At 42.7% G+C, this 24278-nt stretch overlaps 1 protein-coding gene across 2 annotated transcripts in view; it reads left to right on the forward strand.

The window, feature by feature from the left end:
* Positions 1 to 24278, forward strand: part of TBXA2R (thromboxane A2 receptor) — a 204977-nt gene that overhangs the window by 114903 nt on the left and 65796 nt on the right. Inside the window, exon 1 of one of the 2 annotated variants that reach the window (XM_056571029.1) lies at positions 21304 to 21635. The exons of the other annotated variant lie outside the window; for it this stretch is intronic. The gene's annotated coding sequence lies outside the window, so the exon portion shown is untranslated. Of the gene's footprint in view, positions 1 to 21303; positions 21636 to 24278 lie in introns of those variants that run through there. 2 annotated transcript variants of the gene reach the window in all.

Here is a 24278-nt window from a genome sequence, read left to right on the forward strand (position 1 = left end):
ACCTTACATTTATCAGTGTGGAACCTCCTCTGCCACTTCCCACCCCAAACCTCCAACCTTTTCAGATCCATTTGTAACAATGCACTGTCCTCTATTGTGTTTACCGCTTTACAGAGTTAAGTATCATCTGCTACATTGCTACTTTACTATTCAACCCCTCTACAAGGTCATTAATAAATATATTAAATAGAACAGGACCCAAGACTGACCCCTGTGGTACCCCACTAGTAACAGTCAGCCAATCAGAATAAGTACCATTAATAACCACCCCCTGTTTCCTTTGCTTTGCCATTTCATTTTTCCTACCAGTAGTATCAGACTCCTCTCCGAAGGTTTTTACTGGCACTTCATCCGGTACAGGTTTTGCAGCAATAGATAGCAGCCTATAGGTAGCAGATGTATGGCCAGATCAGGTTAAGTAATTTCCCAGTTTTAGACAGGCTTCGACTGCTTTTGAAATATTCCCGGTGCTGGCAGCTGCAGTAGTATGGGGTCATATTTGGGTCCATAAAACTGTCATGTTCGTTTGTGATAATCAAGCCACGGTAGAAATTTTAAACAAAGGTCGGTCCAAGTCAGAGTTGGTTATGACATTTTTAAAAAGGTTGACATGGTTAGCTTTGTGTACTAAATTTCCCTTTGTGAAAAATTCAGGGGACTAGGAATATTCAGCTGATGCTCTATGCAGGATGAAATTTTCAATTTTCTTTCTGGTTATGCCAGAAGCAGACTTGGTGTGCAGGCCGGCTCCAGCCTTAATGATGGACAAAAAATTTACAAAAAACTGGCAGATGGTCTTATCAGAGATTATCTGGCTACCAATACCAAAAAATCATATAATGTAGCCTGGAATAGCTATCAGAACTTCATCAAGACTCATTAGGCAGCTGGTTCTGATCATACTGAACTTCTAATTTGTTTTGTCTCTTTTTGCCATTATAAGTTGAAATTATCATACACCACCATTAACTCCTTAAGGACTTAGGGTGTACCTGTACACCCTGAGTGAGCTCCCGTTCTATAACGCAGGGCCATAGCAGGTTGGGCCCGGTCATTGTTACCGTTGTTGCCGGGACCCGTGGCTAATAGCGCGGCACTGATACGTGCTAATAACCCTTTAGGCGCAGCGTTCAAAGTTGATCGCCGCATCTAAAGTGAAACTAAAATGTTGCCGTTAGCTCAGGGGGCTGTTCGGGATTGCCGCAGAGAAATAGCGGCATCCTGAACAGCTGTAAGACAGCATCCTCCTCGCTGTCCAATCGCCGAATGACTGCTCAGTGCCTGAGATCCAGGCATGAGAAGTCAAGCGGCAGAATCATTGATCAATGGTTTCCTATGAGAAACCATTGATCAGTGTAAAAGATTAGTGTGTGCAGTGTTATAGCCCCCTATGCGGAAATGTCCGAATTATAAAAATATATAGTTAATTAAACCACACGGTCAATGGCGTACACGCAAAAAAATTCCAAAGTCCAAAATAGCGTATTTTTGGTCACTTTTTATATCATGAAAAAAAAGCGATCAAAAAGTCAGATCAATACAAAAATGGTACTGCTAAAAACTACTGATCAAGTCGCATAAAAATGAGTCCTCATACCGCCCCATACGGGGAAAAATAAAAAAGTGATAGGGGTCAGAATGTGACAATTTTAAACGTATACATTTTCCTGCATGTAGTTATGATTTTTTCCAGAAGTACGACAAAATCAAACCAATATAAGTAGGGTATCATTTTAATCGTATGGACCTACAGAATAAAGATAATGTATATTTTTTACCGAAAAATGTACTGCGTCGAAACGGAAGCCCCCAAAATTTACAAAATGGCGTTTTTTCTTCAATTTTGTCACACAATTATTTTTTTTTCCATTTCGCCGTAGATTTTTGGGTAAAATGACTGATTAGAATTAAACAAATTAGAATTGGTAGCACAAAAAATAAGCCATCATATGGATTTTTAGGTGCAACATTGAAAGGATTATGATTTTTTAAAGGTAAGGAGGTAAAAAGGAAAGTGCAAAAAACTGAAAAACGCTCAGTCTTTAAGGGGTTAAGTTATACCTGGCAGGGGTACAGCATCATCTGTCTATACAGTTTCCAAGTAGGCCATTATTGTTTACGGCTTACCCGATCAGGGCCATTCTGAGGGGATTACACAACACAACAGTCAGCAAAGCCCCGTCGAGGTTGCCACTTTCAGGGGAGATGTTCAGGAACATGTCCAATCTACTAGACGGTTCCCCTTTTGGTTTGCTTAATAGCCTAGTAATCAAGGCAGCCATGTACCTAGAATTTTATGGGCTTTTAAGACCAGGGGAGTTTTCCAGTTCCAGCACCAAGTCTAGGTACTTGGTCAAGTCACTATTAGTTCCCAAGAGCAGGTGTATGTTCTAACTTTATTGTCTACCAAAACTTCCACAACTGAAGTGCAGGTGCTGTATTTCCCGACAGGGCACAAATGGTGTCCAGTTCAGATTTTTAATACATTACTCATTGCAATGGTAGGGTGCACCTCTACTTTCTTTCAACAATGCTTTCCTAACTACTAGCAACTATGTAAAAAATATACGTATTCTGGCTAAATCATTGGGTCATAATCTCGCCTCTCTTTCAGGGCATTCTTTTCAAATTGGTGCTGTCTCAGCAGTATCACAGCATAAGCTTCCGGCGCATTTCATCAACTCAATGGGGAGATGGAATTAATTTTGTTATGCTAGATATGTCCGTAATCCTCGTCTTGAAATGTCACAGGTGTTTCAGCTATTGGTGATGTAATCATGTGAAATATATCAAATAAATATTATTAATACTTACTTGTCTTGCTTTTTGCCCTCTATAGGCGTGCCCTCGATCGCAGTTGTGAAGGGAAGTGTCATATCATCATATTTATATCAATCTATCGCACATCAGCCTATGCCCTATAAATGACCTTTCTTACATGACTTGGGGCATGTCATAAAATGCAATATAATGGTCATTAGACCAGGGGCATATTTTGGGATGTGTTGTAAAACATTCTGGCCTAACCTGTCTCCTATATGTATCATGGTAGCCTTGGGATATCTGGCCAGTTCATAGAGAGGCCAAAGCACAGGTGGCATTGTTTCTGGTATGGGCCCACCAAACCTGTGTTGGTGCCTGGGGATATCTGGCCAGATAGGAGGGTCTTAGGATATTGTATAACGTTAGATATATATACCAAGCTGAATGGGAAGGAGAGTGATCCTGAGAGGCAGCCACCAACACGGGAACAACTCCATGAGGCAGTGAGGATCCAGGCCCAAGAAATATAGACTGCTGTCCTGCCTCATCTCCCAACACTCTGATAATCTGCTAAGTATAATCCTGGGCACCCTCTTTCCTCCTCTACCTTAGCCCCAACTTCCCTCTCTTAGTAATCTCATCCTCTCTCCTCCCTGCAACCTATAACTTTGCCCCAACTTCCCTCTCTTAGTAACCTCCCCTCAACAGTCTAACCCTATCCTTCCTACCCCAAGACTCACAAACCTCTTCTCTCCCTGTTCTCTCACTGACCCTCTCATTACTATCACTAACTCCTATAGCCTTAGGGACAGAAAGCTGTTGTGGATTGAGCGCCGGTGTGAGTGTATTGGTGGGTAATTAGGTGGGTGGGTAAGATATTGTATTGGGTTAAATTGTAATGTGACTAGTATAATATCAATGTATCTCAGTTGCCAAGTGCTCTTCCATGGTCTCTGTGTGAAGGAGCAAATCGTCTACATATTGCAGCAGACATTCTGGCCGGTGAAAAAGAAGGACACTAATTCTTTCAGGTTGACTGTAGACCTAAGAGTCCTTAACAAATACACCCCCATGTCTGCCCCAGTAGTTGCACAGACTCCCGACATAATGGCAAGAATAAGCGGCAAAAGTCGCGTATTCTCGACCATTGATGTTGCCAACGGGTTCTTTTCCATTGAACTGACAGAGACCTGTAGGTACAAGTTTGCTTTCACTGTGGGGGACAAACAGTACATGTTTTGTGTACTCCCTCAGGGGTTTCACAGCAGCCCTACATATTTTCACCAGGCATTGGCGGCCGTACTAAGTGTGTTTTCACGGCCAGAATGTCTGCTGCAATATGTAGACGATTTGCTCCTTCACACAGAGACCATGGAAGAGCACTTGGCTCTGTTGAGGGAACTGCTGGGACTCCTGGTCCAAGCAGGGCTCAAACTGAACCCTCACAAGGCAAACTTGGCTAGATCAGAAGTAACCTTCCTTGGCGTCATAATTTCCCATGAAGCCAAAGGCATCATGGCTGCCCGCGTGGAAGCCATGGTGAAACTACCCAGACCAGGCACTCTTCAGGACCTGCGCAAGTTCCTGGGAGTAGCCAACTTTATGAGAGAGTTCATAGAGGATTTTGCTGCAAAAGCGAAGCCCCTTTATGAACTTCTCAGAGGGGAAGAACCTTCCTTGAAAGACTGGTCAGAACCACAGGAAGAGGCATTTTCAACTCTGAAAAGAGACCTCTCCTCGGCCCCAGTCTTAGCAACCCCTCACCCTGAAGGAGAAATGGCAATTCAGGCCCATGCTGGTGCAGAGTCTATCTCGGCGGTCCTGCTTCAACAAATAGGATCAGAGTATAGACCACTGGGATACTTCTCCAGGCTTCTTTCACCAGTTGAAAGAGGGTTTGATGAGTGTGCCAAGCAACTTGCAGCCGTGCATTATGCAGTTAAAGCAACTGAGCATATTGTAGGCTTCAAGCCCCTCACTGTTCAGACTCCACATTCACCTTTAGCCCTCTTGCTTCGTGATACCCTCCCTGGAGTCTCACAACAGAGATTCGGGAAGTGGATCATGGACTTGAGTGGAAGGAATCTGACCGTGACACAAAAGGCAAGGTATGTTTTGTCCCAGTTGTTGAATATGACAGGGACTGAACATGACTGTGGACAACCAATGCACGTCACTGCTCCCCAACTGTTCAGGACAACATCCCATCCGGATGACAGAATCATCTTTGTTGATGGCTCTCGCTTTTGTTTGGATGGCACCTATGTGACAGGGTTTGCTGTGCTGGATGAGACCACAGGTAACCAGAGCCTTGTCAGGTTGCCAGGCCACTTGTCAGCGCAGCGGGCTGAGCTGGAGGCTATCAAAGAAGCCCTCCTCCTTCAGCCCCAAGGGAATCGTACTATATATAGTGACAGCTCATATGCAGTTCGATCCCTCACCCTGCACCTGGACACATGGAAAAGACGAGGGTTTGTCGACAGCCAGAACAAACCCTTGGCTCATGTGACTGTCCTGAAAGAATTGTGGGAATGGGGAATGGCACATCCTGGAGAGGCTGCACTCATTAAAATCCCAGCACACCAGAGAGGGGATGGACCCTTGGTCCTGGGTAACAATCAGGCTGATGAATTGGCCAAACTGGCTGCAGTGCAAGGAGTCCTGAGGGAACCAGATGCCCAGGACAATCCTTCATACCAGGTTGCTGTGAGAAAGAAAGGTCTAACGGAGGGCCCAGTGTCATTTGAAGAGGAACAGTCAAAGGATCCACTTCTGGCAGCACATTTTACCAACCCACAGGATCCCTGGAGGATCTGTCAGGGAATCTTGTGTTATGACACTGGCACCCATCAACTCCCTCTGCCTGTGGTCCCACAGCATCTGCAAGCAGAGCTGACAAGACTTAACCACCAATTGTTGGGACACCTTGGCCGGGATAAGCTTCTGTCCCTTCTAAAGGACAAATTATACTGGTCAGGAATGTCCAAAACAGTGGAGGAAGTCACCCAACAATGCCTGGTGTGTGCCCAGATAAATCCAAGAGCTCCAGCCCTTAAGCCAGTGTTGCAACGTGTTCCTCCAGCTAATGGACCGTGGTCGTCAATACAAATTGATTTCATAGGACCACTGCCAGCTGGCAGTCGTAAGTGCCGCTATGCACTAGTGGTTGTGGATGTCTTCTCCAAATGGGTAGAAGTGATCCCAACCACGAATGACACAGCCACCACTACTGCCCGAGTCCTTTGGGAGCAGGTTCTGTCACGATGGGGGATGCCCAGAGTGAATGAATCTGACCGGGGGACCCATTTCACAGGCAAGGTAATGAAATCTCTTTGTGGACTTTTGGACATAAAGCAGAGGTTTCATGTACCTTACCATCCCCAGTCTGCAGGCATAGTGGAACGGATGAACCGTACCATCAAAATGCGACTATCCAAGGCATTGATGGAAAGGGGTTCCTCTTGGGTAGCCTCTCTCCCAGCTGTGCTTATGGGAATCAGAGCCTCGGAATCATCCACCACCGGTGTAACACCCTTCGAGCTCATGACAGGGCGCAAGATGCCGCTCTGCTTTCCTAATGAGCCACAAATATCGGAACCGATGAAAAACGCCATTGCCAGAGATGTGTTTCTCCAACAGGTTCAACAGAACCTGAAGGAGTTACTGCCACATGCAGCAATACGAATGCACAAACCGTATCTACAGGGGGAGACTCCCATGCCCTCTGTAGGTGATATGGTTATGGTCAAGGTGTTCCGTAAGGCTGGACCCTGGGATGCAAACTGGGAGGGACCATATCAGGTCCTGGAGGCAATGGGCGACACAATGCTAAAAGTGCAAAGACCGATGACTGCGAAAAAGAAATCACATAGAAGGCAGGCAACCTTTTGGATCCACATCGACCAGGCAAAAGCCACCCAAGCCTCCCCAACTTAATACCACACAATATAAGTTGGGGAAGGGGGGGAGTAGGTGATGAGTCGAGGTGGTTCCAGCTTTTCAATTTTACATACACACATATAGACTCAGGTGGTAAGGATAGGCATGTTAAATAACTTATCCCTTACCAGATGACAGGATCCAGATGGAAACAGACATTAAAGGTTTTCCTAATTATGGTATTAGTGATCAGGACCCTAGCAGACCAAACCACCCACAGTGAGAGACACAATGACAGAGGTAAGAACACTGATACATCAATATCTAGCCCCTTACTAATGGTGCAATGTCTAGAGGGTAAAATATTAGAGCCATACACTAATTTTGTATTTACACCAGGACATTGGTATGTATATGGTTTCCAGAGAGATGGGTTTGCTGATGGTGTAGTCCAGCATTACTCCCCTGCAGAGAACACCTCAGCATTACAATATGATTTGCATGACCTGTGCTTAAGAGAGTACAAGTACTACATAGACTCCGATCCAACTCCCATTAGATCCACTAGGTGGGTCTCTAAGAGCCCATATTTGCACCCCTATGGGGATGCGGTCAGGAATACAACTGAGGTACTATGCACCAGGGAAGGTATCCTGAGTCCAGAGGATGCCACGGGGGCAGAGTACAATGGTTGGTATATCCTAAAGGTTGTCTTTTCACATTCGGAAAGACGGGAGGATCTAAGGGAAAGGACATATTTTGATAGACCAGTGCCGGTCATGGGTACTCTGAAAGCATATTGTATGTTGAGAGACTCTCAGATGTTGATAACTAGGGAATCAAGTTATCCACAAGGCCATGTCCCCACTGACTTTCTGCAAACCAGTGTGTTGATGTTGAAGTTAAATTGTAGTAAGACCGGACAGGTGCTTTGGAACGATAAAGGTGGCTCCTTACAGCTCAAAGGCCTGTATCGTGCAAAGGTCCTAAAAGTCAGGACCGATGCAAAAAGCCCCAGGTATACTCAGGTGAAGGGATCACCATCCATACGATCTTTTATGATAACCATTATGAGAGATAATTGTGTACCAGAGGTGACAGGATATTATTTCATCACCTATGCCCATTGGGGGCCTGATACACAAATGGTAATTTCAGATGCCAACCCTTGGAGGTGGGACATCGTATGTAATGGTGTAGATTCTCCTATAATCGATGTATGGATGGATGGCACCCCTATGACTGAGGAATACCGGAACATATATGTATCCTCAGATTGGAGGGATCCACACGGTAAAGATATTAACCTCAATATCAACATAGATGGGATGTTTGAATGGCCATATTGTGAGGCGGCAGATGAAGGGTGCTGGACTTTCACTCAGTGGGTCTACCTCTCTGGAACCACACCTGTTCGTGATGTGGCTCTACAGGCAGGTGACAATGATCAGTGGTATCGGTTTAAAGGAAAGGGGCAGATATGTGTAACGGTAGTCAGAGTCCCTTCAGACACAGAGGATCTCCAACCGGTAGAATTACATACATACCCTTGCAATGCCCCTACCCATAGATTGGCAGATCCTATAACTCCTCAGTTATCGTCACCATGGACGATACTTACAGAAGCCAAGTTTACATTGTATACCTGGAGGATTTCTGTAAATGATTTTAGGGTGGATCAGTGGGATCACCGTTGTGAGGAGTTTCTTAGAAATCAAATTGACATGTTAAAAGGTTGGGTAGAGGCAGGGCAAGTACGCAGATACAGGACATACCGGGGGGAAAGAGATTTGATTGCTATGGGTCTAGGAGGAGGAGCTATGGGAATAGGGGCCTTAAACACAATAGACTTGGAAGTCCTGCGGAGCAAACTTGGGGATCTGGCGGGACATGCCAGTGAAGGATTTAAGACCCAGCTTGATGTAAACCACATTTTGGAGGGTTTACAACATTCGCACATATATGCTACAACCTCTCTGTCTTCTGCTCTACGAGAGAAGTTTAGAAGGTTAGTTGTGGGTCTTCTAGAGGAGCAAGACAAAGCTCAGCTCGGCCTGGCATGTACGCAGGTCCAAAGTGAACTCTCAGGCAACCTGAAACATATTGTATCTTCTTTGTACCACGGCCACTATCCATTTAACCTCCTTCGAAAAGTGAGCACACTCATCCCCTCTTTTGCTGTAAACCATACTAAATGGTGAGTAACTCAGTGGCACGGTTGTTATAATTTTACTTGTACCGCATCATCCCTGGTGCCCACCTCTGGTAGTATCAGGATGGGGTTTAATACTATCAATCTGGGGGTGGTAGTGAGCAACCAAACTGTACTTCATCCACAACTCTCCTCAGATATTCTAACTTATGAGGGCAGCCATCCTTATCTGTTTGATACAGAAGGATGTTGGAAGAGAGAGGATGCTATCCTCTGTCAAGATAGGTATGACCGGGTGCTTAGACACCAATGTTGGAATTCTGAGGGGTCTTGTGAGATGAAGGCAAACTTAATCCCTTCTTCCAACCTTAAATATCTGGGTCAGGGATATTGGTGTTGGTACCAAACAGGGAATGCATCTTATGCTGTTTATGCCACTAACTGCACCGAAAGAGGAGAACTGCTCCCAGGAGCATATTGTACCCTTAATCCCGTTCTAGGAATTGATGTAGCTGATCAAAAAGGGAGAACTCCAATCACTCCAGAGAAGAGACTCGAAATCCGCCCTGACACCCCAGTGAGGCTTCAGAAGATTCCTCTCGGTTTCGGCACAGAATTAAAGAGTCTTCTTTTAGATTTTAGCAGCGAAGAGAAGATTGTGCAGAAGCTGAGAGAGACGGAGAGTCAAGCCACTATCCAGTTAGAACATGACACAACCAAGATTACAGGGGTTGTGCATGCTTTAGAAAGAGACTCTTCTGTGTCCTGGTGGGAGAGCCTTTTTGGATACAGCCCAAAAGCCACATCTTTCTTTAACTTGTTTATTCATCCAATCATCATTCTCCTAATCCTGGTTGCCCTCATGTATATAGGACTCTTCTTAATTTACAGAAGAACAAAGAGGCTGGCTGACCAATTACAGCACGGTCAGACACAGCATCATGAACTTTTGCGAAGACAGGGGTCAAGGACATAATACATACTGATACGGTCCTGCTGCCCCAAAATATTACATACTTGAAGATATCTATGAAACTATTGTAAATGTTAATTATGTTGTTTTTATCTATGTTGCGTGCTTACTTTAAATAGTACATATAGACTCTAGGTGTAAATGGGTGACCACCTGCTTGGGAGTGCATACATTTACAGCCCAATTACACAAGGGTTTGTGACCCACGTGTTTTTGGATGTGTAGACTAGATGTGCTATTTGGCACGAGTCTCTATGTGTACCAGAGTCAATAACCATTGTTTGACTTGGGTTGGGTGTATTGTTTTTAAATATTCTTTAAAGATATATGGGTGTGTGTGTGGGTAGTCCCCATTATGTCCGAGTGTACTGTAGGTGTGTTTGGACCCATAGGGACAGGTAAGGTACCCACACTATTCAAGGTAATTGTCACTTCAACCCTCAGAATGGTATGGTTCATAAGGGATGGATTGAGTGTCAGCAACAGGGGAATGGACGGTGGTATTCCTCCCCAAAATTAGGCCTTAGGTACTGAGACATTCCCCACTACTTAGGAGCTCTGATCTGCCTTGGTAAAGACCTGCTTATCTGTCCATGGAGACTACCAAACCGGTGATAATCCCTACTTCAATCAAAGTGACAAGGAGAAGCTTTAAAAAAGAGTCATGCCTGCAACAAGTCGTAAAGATGCCACTCTGCGCTAATGACACCTGAGGACCAAGGTGGTGCCGCATGTGTCAGCACTATGGACTGTCATGTTGACTGGGTAACAAGCCAAGGTTAAAGCTGCCTAGATTGACTCAAAGACTCTGCTGTTGAATTAATGAGGCCATTCCTGAGTCTGACCAGATAAACTTAAATGGAGACAACATCAGGATAGGCTGTTGACAGACACAGAAAATGTCCGGGCAAAGTTAGGACTCATATTAAAAGGACTTCAATCTAGACCCAACAAAGAAGAAGGAAGATCAATGCAAAGATTGTGTGTTCTGTGGATAGAGATGGTGGGTTATGGTGACTGGCAGTAAAAGTGCACCTGTGGAAATGGGTGGTGTCTAAGTACCTAAATGTAAAATTATACTTCATTCCATCCTGGACCATTACCAACAACATACAGGGTTGACGAGGTAAATACATCCCAATATGACACTTCCCAAATTGCATTGTCGAGTTCCCGACAACAGGGGGATTGTGAAGGGAAGTGTCATATCATCATATTTATATCAATCTATCGCACATCAGCCTATGCCCTATAAATGACCTTTCTTACATGACTTGGGGCATGTCATAAAATGCAATATAATGGTCATTAGACCAGGGGCATATTTTGGGATGTGTTGTAAAACATTCTGGCCTAACCTGTCTCCTATATGTATCATGGTAGCCTTGGGATATCTGGCCAGTTCATAGAGAGGCCAAAGCACAGGTGGCATTGTTTCTGGTATGGGCCCACCAAACCTGTGTTGGTGCCTGGGGATATCTGGCCAGATAGGAGGGTCTTAGGATATTGTATAACGTTAGATATATATACCAAGCTGAATGGGAAGGAGAGTGATCCTGAGAGGCAGCCACCAACACGGGAACAACTCCATGAGGCAGTGAGGATCCAGGCCCAAGAAATATAGACTGCTGTCCTGCCTCATCTCCCAACACTCTGATAATCTGCTAAGTATAATCCTGGGCACCCTCTTTCCTCCTCTACCTTAGCCCCAACTTCCCTCTCTTAGTAATCTCATCCTCTCTCCTCCCTGCAACCTATAACTTTGCCCCAACTTCCCTCTCTTAGTAACCTCCCCTCAACAGTCTAACCCTATCCTTCCTACCCCAAGACTCACAAACCTCTTCTCTCCCTGTTCTCTCACTGACCCTCTCATTACTATCACTAACTCCTATAGCCTTAGGGACAGAAAGCTGTTGTGGATTGAGCGCCGGTGTGAGTGTATTGGTGGGTAATTAGGTGGGTGGGTAAGATATTGTATTGGGTTAAATTGTAATGTGACTAGTATAATGTTAATGTATTGAAGTTGCCATTGTTGTATACACTGAGATACATTGATATTATACGGATATGTATATATGTTAGCTAAAGTTATATAGTGTGTTAGTGAATAAACCTTTGTATTATTAACCCTGTGTTGGGAATTACTCAAACCGTACATCTACAAAGGGAAACAATAGTAAGTTGTTAACACTTGGAAAAGGAAGGAAGGAAGGAAGGAGGAATAGTATAATATATTTATACATTCCCTTTATCATTGGCGATATCCTTTATCATTAGGATACCCTTTGGTATATAACCATTTTATATCATTTCCCTATATCCTTTATCAGCAGTTATGGCACACCTCAGCCATTTATTATGTATATGGTATTTATGTATTATTATAAGATGCTTCAAGTAGGTACTCACGGTTTAAGACTGGAGCACAATTGATTAAGCCCGTAGGGCTGTGTTTGTGCGAGGGGCATGGGCTATATGATGCCCATTATGTCCTTCCTTGGGGCGTGTGTTACGTTTGTGCACCCACCCAACCCTCCCCTTTTTTCTTTTCATTTCTACTATAGGGTATGCCTTCTATAGGCGTGCCCTTGATCGCAGTTATGGCACACCTCAGCCGTTTATTATGTATATGGTATTTATGTATTCTTGTAAGATGCTTCAGGTAAGTACTCACGGTTTAAGCCCTGACCACAATCCTTCTTTACCATGTTTTCCTGATGTCAGATTGATGCTACTTTGTATTCCTGCTGTAATTCTGTATTCTGGTTTATTGACTATGTCCCAGACCTGTACAGTACTTGTATATTATGTTGACTATGACGCCCCTGCACCTTATTTAGAGAAGGGATTGGCTCCAAGTTGTGAGCTGCCGTTCAGGGTGAGCAAGTAGACATGGAAAGTGAGTTCTGGGATAAGCTTAGGGATCACATTTTCCTGCCCTATCTGACATACTCATGACACATATTAGTAGAAGTAGAAGTAGGGGGTAATCTTGGTAATAGTGACCAAAACATAATAAGTTTTTACAAAAAGCAAAATAGAGAAAAACAGAAGCATCTGAATGATGTGAAACAGCAGCTGTAACTACAGTTTTACTGAACTATGCACAGTCCGGTTCTGCTGGATTTTTACTACACTCCAGTGGTGAGTCGCCTCCTTTTCTTTTTTTTTTTTATTATTTAAATCTTTTATTTCTTTTAATAATAAAATTTACAAAACTACAGTGTACAATTCAGATATACATAACAGCACCAGTCAAAAAGGATCCATATAGCCATACTTATATTTATTTACATCTGAAAAGTATACCTAATCATTATTAACACCCCCCCCCCCCCCACCCCACCCCACCTTCTGGCACAGAGAGGAAGAGAGAAAAATAAATAAATAAATAAAATAATAAATAAATAAAATAAAAATTAATATCATTTAAATTCAAGTCTACCATACATTCCAAATCTTTCTACACTCTCTTTGACCCTTCTTACTCCTCATCCATCTAAACTCCTTATATTTCATGATTTTTAACCCTTCCTTCCATTCCTCTATCTGCAGTTCTTTAGGGGATATCCAATTCCTCAGTATGGTCTAGCGAAGAACAAAATCCGATGCAACAAACACTCATATTTCCCCATATTACCGATAGCTCCTAGCAGTATGAACTCTATCGTACGAGGTACCTTCACGGGAATTTTAATTTCTACCTCTTTTATTACAGATTCCAAAAAAATAGATATCTTCTCACATGACCAAAAACTATGTAAATAATCCGCTTCTTCCAAACCACATTTAACACACTGTGACGTAGTTTTCACCCCTATCCTATATAAATGAAGCGCGGAATAGTGGGTCCTGTGTAATATCTTAAATTGTGTAATTTTATGTTCCATATTACGAGAAACCTTACTTATCTTTTGGGCCATAATGTCCCAATCATCTTCAGACACAGTACCCACTATCCGAGACCATTTTTCCTTAATTCTATCAATCCCCCTTATTCCAATAATCTTATTTAATTTCTTATACAAAATTGATATTCCTTTTCTTTTAAAGTGCTCTATTTGAATCAGTGCTTCTATCAAATTATGTTTCTGTGCTATATATACCTCCTTGTCTATCGTGTTATGGACTGCGTGACTAACCTGCCAATAGTACAGCCAGTCATTATCATTAACATCATACACCCTTTTTATGTGATCAAATGAAAAAAGTTGTCCTTTATCAAATATTTGTTCCAATCGTTTTATACCCTTACTATCCCAAAAAGTTGACTCACAATCCACCAATTCTTTAAATTTATTATTACCCCACAAAGGTGTGAACCCAAAACTATTTTCTATATGTAATTCTTCCTTTAATCTTTCCCATACTTTTCTAATTTTGTGCAGTAGCGTCTTGCTATTTAAACCATTCTCTTCATAATCATCTAATTCCAACACCTCATATATATTCTCTTTCTCCTTATCTACTACAATCTTCTCCAGATATCTAGAATTACTCCAATTCACGAGTCGTACCAACTGCGCAGCCAAATAATAAACAAGAAAGTTGGGCATGTCCAATCCTCCCCTATCTCCAGGGGCCATAAAATATCTGTACTTCAAACGGACCTTTTTCCTTCCCCTTCCCCATAACAATCTGCCCAATATCACTTCTATCTTCCGGAACCACCCCTTACCGATCCACGTTGGCGAGGCACTAAGGAAAAACAGGATCTGTGGGAGGACCACCATTTTTACTATCGCCATCCTTTCTGACATCGAAAAAGGCATTTTAATCCATACTTCTACTCTCTTCGCTAGGCTATTTAATAGAGGGCGTATATTGTTAGTCACAAACCTATCATTTGTGGCTGCTATTTTTACTCCCAAATAGGGGAAACATTCGTTTTTTTTTAGCACGGATAGTCTTCCCACCATCTCCCCCATATCTTCATCTAGGGGGAGCATAGTAGATTTACTCCAGTTTATCTCCAACCCAGATAGGGGGCAAATACATCGAACAGCTTCATAATCCAGTGCATTTTTTCTTGTGGGTTAATTACGAAAAGGAGGATATCGTCTGCAAATAGCAAAATCTTATTTATTTCTCTGTTTACTCCAAATCCCTCATAAAAATTGTTATCTCTTATCCAAGCCGCAAGGGGTTCAATATAAATTAAAAATAAAGAGGGTGAGAGGGGGCAGCCCTGCCTTGTTCCTCTACTTAGTTTGAATGGGTAAGAGGGAATTCCATCCACCACTACGCTCGCCTCCGGATTAGTGTACAGTAGCTGAATATAACTTAAAAGTCTCGGGCCCACCCCCACCTTCCTCAAAACTTCCCAAAGGTATTCCCACTCCACCCTGTCAAAGGCTTTAGTAGCATCCAGTGACAGAATGGAGCGGGGGCCCCGGGATCCACTCTGGATTGCCTCATATACCTGGTGGATATTGTCGTGGACTGTCCTTCCTGACCTAAATCCCCCCTGGTCTCTCCCCACCACTACCTCCACTACTTTATCTAATCTCCTTGCCAATACCTTCGCTATTATCTTTATATCCGTATTAAGCAAGGAAATGGGGCGATATGAACCCAAGTCCAACGGATCGTTATCTTTTTTCCTAATAAGTCTGATGTTAGCATCACACATTGATTTAGGGAGAACCCCCCCCCCCCCTCCAGGATTCATTAATGATACCCAGCAGTTTTGGAAGTAGCAGGGTTGAATATATCCTATATATCTGGAATGGAATACCATCGGACCCAGGGGATGTATTCCCTTGAATTGATGCCAATGCTTCCTTCAATTCCTGGAGGGAGATTGGGTCCTTCAAAGAATCCCTGGCATCCTCTGTTAGACTTGGAATATTAATTCCTCTCAAAAATTCCACCACGTCAGCCCTATTAATCTTGCTACTTATATAGACATTGGAGAAAAAAGAGCTAACCATTTTAGTTATTTCTTCTCTTTCTGTGTTTATACTACCATCCACCCTCCTCAAAGCAATAATACCATATTCCTCACCTTGATTTTTAAGTAATCTTGACAATGTCTTATTTGGTTTCCCTTTCTCAAAAAAATTTAATTGCCCACTAAAGAATAGTTTATTTTGTGCCTTTTTAAGTAGATATTCTTTGTATTCCTCTTGGGCTGCCTTCAATTCTAACAGCTATTCATCCCCCAGTATCCTCATCTATCGCTGCTTCTAATGTTGCCACTTTGCTATTCATCATTGATTCTTCCTGGGCAAATTCCTTTTTCTTTTTATTAATTCGCCTATATATAGGCCCCTCAAGAATCCCTTCATGGCATCCCATACTATCTGAGGACTCGCTGAATTATGGTTAATCTCCCAGAATGCTTCTATTTCCTGTCTAAACCAGTCCTGGTCCCCCACTAATTCTATCCAGTGGGAGTTGAGCCGAAAGCCCAACCTTTTCCCACCCATTGCCTTACCTCCAATTTCCACCACCACTGGACAATGGTCCGATAGGGTTTTAGCTCTATACTGCACCCTACTGGTCCAAGTCATCGCATTCTTATCACAAAGACATAGATAAATTCGGGAAGCAGTGTTATATGAAGTACTAAAGCATGAATACTGTCTAACTCCTGGGTTTAGTTTCCGCCACCCATCAACCCAATTCATCTCTCCACAGTACCTCGCCAATGCTGTTTCACTCCCCCCTACATTCCTACCTAGTTTGTATCTGTCCATACTAGGGTCCATTACATTATTCATATCTCCAACTATCCATAATGCCGCATGTGTCTTTCTTTCGCTGTAACTCACGAGATCCCTCAGAACATCCACTCTAAAAGGTGGAGGAATATAAACAAAGGCCAAGATAAGGGATTGGCTCCAAGTTGTGAGCTGCCGTTCAGGGTGAGCAAGCAGACATGGAAAGTGAGTTCTGGGATAAGCTTAGAGATCGCATTTTCCTGCCCTATCTGACATACTCATGACACATATTAGTAGAAGTAGAAGTAGGGGGTAATCTTGGTAATAGTGACCAAAACATAATAAGTTTTTACAAAAAGCAAAATAGAGAAAAACAGAAGCATCTGAATGATGTGAAACAGCAGCTGTAACTACAGTTTTACTGAACTGTGCACAGTCCGATTCTGCTGGATTTTTACTACACTGAAGAGTAAAGTATTCCAGCGGTGAGTCGCATCCTTTTCTACTTTGCTTTTTGTAATTATGATGTCTAACCCTATCGTCGATTGAACACCCCGCTCGTCCCCATATCCCCCTATTGCTGTCAAGCTGGTTTCTGCCGTTGCATTTGTTTCTGCAGAGTTGTAGTTGTGAGGTGCGGGCAGGTGACAAGCGCTCTGCTACCGGCCGGGAACCATGAATATAACACTACGGCATTGTAATTTCATATTCCCCGTCTGGAGCTGTGATTGGCCGAGGGGTCTCGGCCAATCACAGCTTCAGGAGGAAAATATGAAACTACAGTGCCATGGTTTCATATTCCTGTGAGCCGGCTGGTGAGCAGAGTGCTTGTCACCTGCCCGCACCTCACAACTACAACTCCCAGCATGTCCTTAATGTAAGGGCATGCTGGGATTTGTAGTCATGCAGTGCAGGTGACAAACGCTCCCCGGCCGGCTACCATGAATATGAAACTACAGCACCCTTCGGCCAATCTCAGCTCCGGGCGGGGAATATGAAATTACAATGTTGTAGTATTATATTCATGTTCCCGGCCGGCCGGCTCCACTCCCTACCGCCCGCCTGCATCTATCACTTGCTGCCCCTAGCATATACGACCCGCTGTCCGCAGTATGCCACCACGTCGCCCCCCCCCCCGCATATACCACCCACTGCCCGGCCGCATTTAACACCCGCCAGCTAGCAAGACTACAACTCCCTGCATGTCCTCACTGTAAGGGCATGCTGAGAGTTGTAGTCTTACAACAGCTGGTGGTATATGCGGGCAGCCAGTGATCGATGCGGGCAGCGAGTGATAGATGTGGGTGGCCAGTGGGTGTTAGATGAGGGTAGGACTTTACGCTACTTTTTGTGAGTTTTTTTGTGTTGATTTGCCTCTTTTTAACAAAAGTCGCAGTTAGTAAACCACGGCCTACAGCTAAACAAAAACAGATTTCGTGTAAAACAGCTGGATTGTGAGACATTGTAAAGGTGGGGGAGGATATTTAAAAGACCAATCTGCTGCACCTTTGGCAGAGATTATAGATATCACATTGTCATTATTGATCATTGAGTACTGAATGATGAAAACATGTTTTTTTTTTTTTTTTTTTTTACAAAGCCTCAAGATAACAAAATATTTAAAAAGTGTAGGGTCTGAAAACTTTCTGAATATGCATTGTAATTATAATGTCATTATTCCCACTATGGCATATTTTCTTCAGAAAATATTTATTTCAATTTATAAATTTTATTTTCAGAAATCTAGCTTGCGTTTGCATGGAATTCAAAGGTTTTTGGTTATTTTTTTATTTTAAACTTGATATTAAAGAGTATGAACTCATCTGAACCTAATTCCCCCCTCCCATCTCTAATCCTACTTTTTTTTTCTAAAACCTCTTTTCCTACCTTCTTCAATCCCTTAGTTGCTCCTTTTGCTGCCCTCTGTGAGAGTGGCCCAGCAGGCAGCTGAAGCCTGGCTGGGTTCACTTCTGCCCTTCTTCTTCATGCTGCTTGTAATCTGTATCCTGCAGGTAATGCGATAATCGGCCAATTCGGTAAGCGGGGGGGGGGGGGGGGGGATGATTGGTGTTGGGTGATCCTGCCGCTGGCCTTATAATCATGGGGGGGGGGGGCGTGGCCTCGAAATTACGGCTGTCCAGCCTGCCATGCACTGTGCTGCCTCCGCCTGTCTAATTGCACTCTAAGTTTGGATTCATGCTGCCAGGCTGGCATGAGTCCGAAATCAATGAGCCAGAACATGTAAGGAGACACCTAGTGGTCAGTTTTTAAAAGTAAAAAATCTAACTATAACGATACATTTTTGTTAATCACATGGTGTTAGAAAGTGTTTTCTAATACATTGATTAACAAAATATAAAAAGTTTTTTTTGGTCACAGGTACTGTAACTATATTATGGCTATGTTCACATCTGCATCTGAGGCTCCGTTAGGGGCCTGTGCTGCAGAATTTGTTTAATAATGGGATAAAAGAATGCATCATGCAGTATTTTATTGTCCCATTATAATACATTAAAATGACAGACAACAGATAGAAACCTAACAGACCCCACTAAATTAAGTGAAGTCTGTCAGGCTGCGTTGGTTGTTGTCCATCATGCAGTGGACTGGCAGTTCTGTTTTGTAGGTTCTGAACAGAATCTGTAATGCAGATGTGAACCTAGGCTTTAGTGGACCTGTTGGCAGTTTAAAGTTACTACATATGCCTAGGATAGCTGGGTGATTGATGGCTATCCTCCCCTGGGACCCCTTCCAATCACCAAAATGGGAGAGAAATTTATTTTCATTGCCCGTTCGGGCACTGTTTAGTATTATTGTCAGCTTTGCACAGGGCACTCTGTTTTACAGAACTGACATACTGTTACCAGCTCATATACAGATATATATATATTATAATTAATTCTATTAGTGTGTTGCTGTCCTACACTGTGTATTCATATGAATACATACATGGTTTTCATTTGTCTTGTGTGTATGTGTACTTTTGGGAGGGGGTCCAATCATGTTGTATTCTATTTGGTATTTTCAATAACATATAATAATTTTTTCATTACTATATTTGTGATTATTTAATACACTTATTGGCAAGATTTTGTAGGTAATTGCTGTTTGATGTGACTTGCAATAGATTTGTCATGTAGAGATTTATCATGTAGGTGTATTACATTTTTCCCCTAGTCTGATGATTGGTGGGGTTCCATTTATAACACTTTTTAAAATAGTTTTTTTTTCACCATTTTTTAATCCCATTTTTTGTCCTTATACTTTTTCCTGCCATCATGCCATCAAAATAATATTGATCAGTGTTATCGGTGCTCCACTTGTACAGGCTGCTGAGGCTGCGTTAGTTGGATATCACAAAGGCAGGTAGGGACCCTCCGGTTATCATCCCAGCTGATCGGGACCCCACAGTTACCCAGCCACCAGAACACACCGCCACCACAAAATTTGAAATTTTGTTCCTGCAATCAACGTTAATAAAAATTCTTAATAGTGAAGAGCGGCATAGGCCATATTCGAATTCGCAATATTTTGCGAATATATGGATGAATATTCGTCATCTATTCGTGAAATTCGCGTGTTCGTTATATTATATATATATATTATTTTTTTGCGCATATGCGAAAATGTATGCACATATTCGCGAATATTGAGCCCTCCCTTTTTTAATGGTACAGTGAACTATGAATAGTGCATTAACTCTGTGATTTTTTGCCTGTTGAAACCAATAGGCCCATTGTGGTCTATGGGGATCTCACAGCATGTAAAACAGTAAGATAAGCAGGACTGTCTTGGCAGCACAGTGGAATGGGAGACCACCACTGGTTCAAATCCTGGGGTGGGATACAGTGTTGTGGTCAAACTTTCCAGGAAATGCTGCTGAGTTGCCCATAGCAACCAATCAGATTGCTTCTTTCAGTTTTGAAAAACCCTCTGAAAAATGAAAGAAGCAATCTGATTGGTTTCTATGGGCAACTCAGAAACTTTTCCTCTGGACAGGTTTTGATAAATCTCCCTCTATGGGGGAGATTCATCAAAACCAGTGTAGAGGAAGAGTTGTGCAGTTGCCCATAGTAACCAATCAGATTGCTTCTTTCATTTTTGAAAAATGAAGGAAGCAATCTGATTGGTTGCTATGGGCAACTCAGAAACTTTTCCAGGAAAGTAAAGTTTAACCACAACACTGTAACACTCTGTCCCACCCCAGGACTCGAACTAGTGGTGGTTTCCCATTCCACTGTGCTGCCAAGACAGCCCTGCTTATCTTATTGTTTTACATGCCATGAGATCCCCATAGACCACAATGGGCCTATTGGTTTCAACAGGCTAAAAAATCGCAGAGTTAATGCACTAGTCATAGTTCCCTATACCATTAAAGGGGTTCTCTGGTGCTTAGACATCTTATCCCCTATCCAAAGGATAGGGGATAAGATGCCTGATCGTGGGAGTCCCGCCGATGGGAACCCCCGTGATTTTGCACGCGGCACCCCGTTTATAATCAGTCCCTGGAGCGTGTTCGCCTCCGCCCCAGTGTGACGTCACGCTCCGCCCCTCAATGCAAGCCTACGGGAGGGGGCGTGATAGCTGTCACGCCCCCTCCCATAGGCTTGCATTGAGGGGCGGAGCGTGACATCACACGGGGGCGGAGGCGTGACGTCACACGCCGTCGGCCCTGTGGTCGCGGGTAATCAGACCCGGAGCGAACATGCTCCGGGGACTGATTATAAACGGGGTGCCGCGTGCAAGATCATGGGGGTCCCCAGCGGCGGGACTCCCACGATCAGGCATCTTATCCCCTATCCTTTGGATAGGGAATAAGATGTCTAAGCACTGGAGAACCCCTTTAGAAGGGAGGGCTCAATATTCGCGAATATGCGCATAAATTTTCGCATATGCGCAAAAAGAAAAGAAAGAATATTCGTATTTACGAATATATAGTGCTATATTCGCAATATTCGCGAATGTGCGATATTCGCGATTAAAATTCGAATTGCGAATATTCGCGAGCAACACTAATGGTTAATGCCAGGCATCAGCACAATTGTCTCTGCCCGGCATTTTCAGTGAGTCTTGGTTGCTGTTAACAACCCTTTTCTCACCGTCTATAAAGGGAGCAAAGCTCCTGTAAAGATGGTTAATGAGATGTAAATATAGGCCACTTGGCGTGAACATATTCCTGCCCATGATGTAACTTTACTTACAGGTATGTAGAAAATGTAGATTTTTGTTTATTGTAGATTTTGAATTTTTGTTTCAATTAACCTATTTGAAGACAAAAAAGGGCAAAAGAAAAATGGCGTAAATGCCTCAGGGTGCTTGTGTTTTTATAGTGCAATGTATAACTTCAAGGATGCTCGCTCACCTTACTAAGTGTGACCTGTGGAACTTACTGAGTGTGTTCCTTACTGAGCATGACCAGTCACAACTACTATGAAGTGCATAGCAGATATAAATCCAGATTCTAAGCCACAATCCACAATGGCAGCAGTATCTCTAGTGGCCCCTGCAGTATGTAAAGTGACTGCTAAAAACATACATAATAAAAAAACAAAAAATACCAGATAAAGCGCTAAAGATACACAGTGTCATAATCTTAAAACATCAAATTAAATTGAACTGAACAATAAGGTTTTCAGTTTGGTGTAAGTCCGAACTTTTTTTCTCTTTTACTATGTTTAAAGGGGTACTCCGCCCCTAGACATCTTATATCCTATCCAAAGGATAGGGGATAAGATGTCTGATCGCGGGGGTCCCACCACTGGGGACCCCCGCGATCTCTCCTGCAGCACCCCCTATTTTCACAGAGCGAGGACTGATGACTGGCGATGCAGAGGCCGGAGGATCATGATGCAAGTTTATGGGAGGGCCGTGGTCTTTAAGTAAACATATTTGGGATATAACACAGGTGCACTAAGTGTATTTTAACCCCTTAGTGACAGACCTTAGAAGTTCAAGGAAAGATAATTTTTTCTTTTATAGGAACCATTTTGGTTACACATTTTATTAATTCTTGTTTCACAGCATTTCAAGAGCCATATCTTTTCAATTTTTCCTATGACCCTAGATGTATGATGGGTTGTTTTTTTTACAAGATAATTTGTAGCTTTTGTTGGTGATATTTTAGTTTACATGAAATAAATGGTTATGCAATGAAAAATAGAGTGGGATATAAAAAAAAATCTAATTATTCAAGTGTGTAGCCTTGACAGTCTAAGAATATGTTCACACAAGATGGTCACCACGAGTTTCCCATTGCAGGTTTGAGTTTTTCACAGTGACATTTTTGCAGCATAAAATCCAAAGCAGATTACATTGACCTCAAAGGGGCCTGTTGCGGAAAAGCCAGAGCATGAAACTAGCGGCACAAACCCCAACAGTGTGGTAGATTTTTAACAGTTATGCAGGACCAATTGTACTTAGTAATGGCATCACTGATTTACCAAAAAATCTCGGGGGGCCCCCCAAAAAATATTTTATGAGACAAAATGGGAAAAAATGCAGTATTGCAACCTTTGGCGGGTTTAGTTTCTCTGCAGTTAAAATTATGTTATCTTCACTTTGTAGGTCAATACAAATATATATGTATGTGTACTTTAAAAAAATTAAAACTGTCACCTGTCACGTCGGGAAGACATAAGTGTGGGTCTCAACATGCCCAGACCTCTGTCAGTGTCTTTTGGGGTGCCCACTTTCAAAATAGGGTGGCCATAACCACGCTGCTACTCTACTAAAGTGCATGGTGTAGCAATGTCCAATACAAACACCTTACAGAAGTCAGGGACGCAGGTAATATAGCCACCTGAAAAGGGCATGAATGCCGAGGCCAGAGGTAATTGGCTCGTGGTCCATGCCTCCTCATAGGCCCGGGCATCATCACAGCAATGAAGGATGAACTAAGCCTTCTCCTATAACCAGATAGTTTACAATAACTTTTTGTAAGAAAATGAGTATGCTTAAAATTGTTCTCTTCTGACTTTTATTTTTCCATATATATATATATATATATATATATATATATATATATATATATATATATAGCCAACATAACAGTGCAGCACTCCTCCATACAGTTAAAAAGTGGATTTATTGGCTAACAGCAAAGCAACGTTTCTGTCCTACTATAGGACCATTTTCAAGCTTGAAAATGGTCCTATAATAGGACAGAAACATTGCTTTGCTGTAAGCCAATAAATAGGAGGACTGTAATCAAGTCTGAGCGCTGGCACCAGCCACTTTTGTGATAAGTAGTGCTGCATTGCTTCTTTTTAGATATGTATGTGTGTATATATATATATATATATATATATATATATATATATATAACAGTATTTATTTTTGCTGTCCTCTCAAAATAACTCAACACATAGGCCTTATTTTGACATTAAAGGGGTACTCCTGTGGTTAAGATTTTTGGCTGTATTGCATCTTCTTTTAATGTTCATTTTTTTTTGCAATTGACATGTATTATATGTTTGTGTAGCATGTGTCTTTTTCTTACCTGTTTGTGGGCCAGGAAGTTCTGTAGTTCTGTGTTGGATCTCTTGTTGGATCCACAACGTCGGCCATGTTAGTATTAGGCTGTGGACAACATGTCATGCCTTTTTTTTCTCTGTTCTTTCAGAACTGCATGAGAGAAATAAGCCACGCCCCCTCATCTCCCCCTCCTGGAGGACGCAGGTGTGCATGAGAGAAAGAAGGCAGAGCAGGGGTAGAGAGAGGACGTACACAGCTCCTCATCTCCCCTCCCCCTGCTTTGTCTTCTGAGGATGCAGGTCTGCACTAAAAGATATGAGTGTTATCTGAAGGGGAGGATAACAAAGTGTACGGGCTGGGGATGTATAGACTG

The sequence above is a fragment of the Hyla sarda genome, chromosome 1 (genome assembly GCF_029499605.1).
Source record: "Hyla sarda isolate aHylSar1 chromosome 1, aHylSar1.hap1, whole genome shotgun sequence".
In the NCBI taxonomy this organism is placed as follows: Eukaryota; Metazoa; Chordata; class Amphibia; order Anura; family Hylidae; genus Hyla; species Hyla sarda.